Here is a 2,500-nt window from a genome sequence, read left to right as displayed (position 1 = left end):
GTGAAAAACGAAAATGTTGGTTTTGGAAAACTGGCTGGACTCAATCCTCACAAATGCCTTCAAAGTGATGTGGGAGAAGTTTGGGATCAAAAGGAATTGATCTTGACATGGTTGGTGCATAGCCAAGTTCCATGATTTTGGTGTTTTGGCTTGATTTTGTGACTTGGTGGTGATTTTGGTGAAAAACGAAAATCATGGTTTTGGAAAAGTGGCTGGACTCAATCCTCACAAATGCCTTCAAAGTGATGTGGGAGAAGTTTGGGATCAAAAGGAATTGATCTTGACATGGTTGGTGCATAGCCAAGTTCATGATTTTGTGACTTGGTGGTGATTTTGGTGAAAAACGAAAATGTTGGTTTTGGAAAATTGGCTGGACTCAATCCTCACAAATGCCTCCAAAGTGATGTGGGAGAAGTTTGGGATCAAAAGGAATTGATCTTGACATGGTTGGTGCATAGCCAAGTTCATGATTTTGGTGTTTTGGCTTGATTTTGTGGCTTGGTGGTGATTTTGGTGAAAAACGAAAATCATGGTTTTGGAAAACTGGCTGGACTCAATCCTCACAAATGCCTTCAAAGTGATGTGTGAGAAGTTTGGGATCAAAAGGAATTGATCTTGACATGGTTGGTGCATAGCCAAGTTCATGATTTTGGATTTTTGGCTTGATTTTGTGGCTTGGTGGTGATTTTGGTGAAAAACGAAAATGTTGGTTTTGGAAAACTGGCTGGACTCAATCCTCACAAATGCCTTCAAAGTGATGTGGGAGAAGTTTGGGATCAAAAGGAATTGATCTTGGCATGGTTGGTGCATAGCAAGTTCCATGATTTTGGTGTTTTGGCTTGATTTTGTGACTTGGTGGTGATTTTGGTGAAAAACGAAAATCATGGTTTTGGAAAACTGGCTGGACTCAATCCTCACAAATGCCTTCAAAGTGATGTGGGAGAAGTTTGGGATCAAAAGGAATTGATCTTGGCATGGTTGGTGCATAGCAAGTTCCATGATTTTGGTGTTTTGGCTTGATTTTGTGACTTGGTGGTGATTTTGGTGAAAAACGAAAATCATGGTTTTGGAAAACTGGCTGGACTCAATCCTCACAAATGCCTTCAAAGTGATGTGGGAGAAGTTTGGGATCAAAAGGAATTGATCTTGACATGGTTGGTGCATAGCCAAGTTCATGATTTTGTGACTTGGTGGTGATTTTGGTGAAAAACGAAAATGTTGGTTTTGGAAAATTGGCTGGACTCAATCCTCACAAATGCCTCCAAAGTGATGTGGGAGAAGTTTGGGATCAAAAGGAATTGATCTTGACATGGTTGGTGCATAGCCAAGTTCATGATTTTGGTGTTTTGGCTTGATTTTGTGGCTTGGTGGTGATTTTGGTGAAAAACGAAAATCATGGTTTTGGAAAACTGGCTGGACTCAATCCTCACAAATGCCTTCAAAGTGATGTGTGAGAAGTTTGGGATCAAAAGGAATTGATCTTGACATGGTTGGTGCATAGCCAAGTTCATGATTTTGGATTTTTGGCTTGATTTTGTGGCTTGGTGGTGATTTTGGTGAAAAACGAAAATGTTGGTTTTGGAAAACTGGCTGGACTCAATCCTCACAAATGCCTTCAAAGTGATGTGGGAGAAGTTTGGGATCAAAAGGAATTGATCTTGGCATGGTTGGTGCATAGCCAAGTTCCATGATTTTGGATTTTTGGCTTGATTTTGTGACTTGGTGGTGATTTTGGTGAAAAACGAAAATCATGGTTTTGGAAAAGTGGCTGGACTCAATTCTCACAAATGCCTTCAAAGTGATGTGGGAGAAGTTTGGGATCAAAAGGAATTGATCTTGGCATGGTTGGTGCATAGCCAAGTTCCATGATTTTGGATTTTTGGCTTGATTTTGTGGCTTGGTGGTGATTTTGGTGAAAAACGAAAATGTTGGTTTTGGAAAACTGGCTGGACTCAATCCTCACAAATGCCTTCAAAGTGATGTGGGAGAAGTTTGGGATCAAAAGGAATTCATCTTGGCATGGTTGGTGCATAGCCAAGTTCCATGATTTTGGATTTTTGGCTTGATTTTGTGACTTGGTGGTGATTTTGGTGAAAAACGAAAATCATGGTTTTGGAAAAGTGGCTGGACTCAATCCTCACAAATGCCTTCAAAGTGATGTGGGAGAAGTTTGGGATCAAAAGGAATTGATCTTGGCATGGTTGGTTCATAGCCAAGTTCCATGATTTTTGATTTTTGGCTTGATTTTGTGGCTTGGTGGTGATTTTGGTGAAAAACGAAAATGTTGGTTTTGGAAAACTGGCTGGACTCAATCCTCACAAATGCCTTCAAAGTGATGTGGGAGAAGTTTGGGATCAAAAGGAATTGATCTTGGCATGGTTGGTGCATAGCCAAGTTCCATGATTTTGGATTTTTGGCTTGATTTTGTGACTTGGTGGTGATTTTGGTGAAAAACGAAAATCATGGTTTTGGAAAACTGGCTGGACTCAATCCTCACAAA

The sequence above is a fragment of the Phaseolus vulgaris genome, chromosome 6 (assembly GCF_051622355.1).
Source record: "Phaseolus vulgaris cultivar YP4 chromosome 6, ASM5162235v1, whole genome shotgun sequence".
In the NCBI taxonomy this organism is placed as follows: Eukaryota; Viridiplantae; Streptophyta; class Magnoliopsida; order Fabales; family Fabaceae; genus Phaseolus; species Phaseolus vulgaris.
Note: the sequence above shows the minus strand (reverse complement) of the source record.